This window comes from Galeopterus variegatus, unplaced genomic scaffold (assembly GCF_000696425.1).
Source record: "Galeopterus variegatus unplaced genomic scaffold, G_variegatus-3.0.2 Scaffold4717, whole genome shotgun sequence".
Classification (NCBI taxonomy): domain Eukaryota; kingdom Metazoa; phylum Chordata; class Mammalia; order Dermoptera; family Cynocephalidae; genus Galeopterus; species Galeopterus variegatus.
The window spans coordinates 16,620-16,835 of NW_007730828.1; positions in this window are offsets into that span (position 1 = coordinate 16,620).

Below are 216 nucleotides of genomic sequence, written 5' to 3' on the forward strand. Positions count from 1 at the left end.
GAATTTTGTCCAAAGAGTGCTCGAGCTTATTGAAATAAGCTACCATGAGCCTGATTCTGAGCCACAAAGGGGTAGAGAGAGTTCAGCTTATATTAATCAAGGTGGGAGGCCCTGAGTCGTTAACAAAGTGGGTATTGGTGACTCTCACTATCACTGTGACCACCAGCTTTATGAAATGGTGCCACTCACAGTGTCTTTCATGTCACATTTATGTCT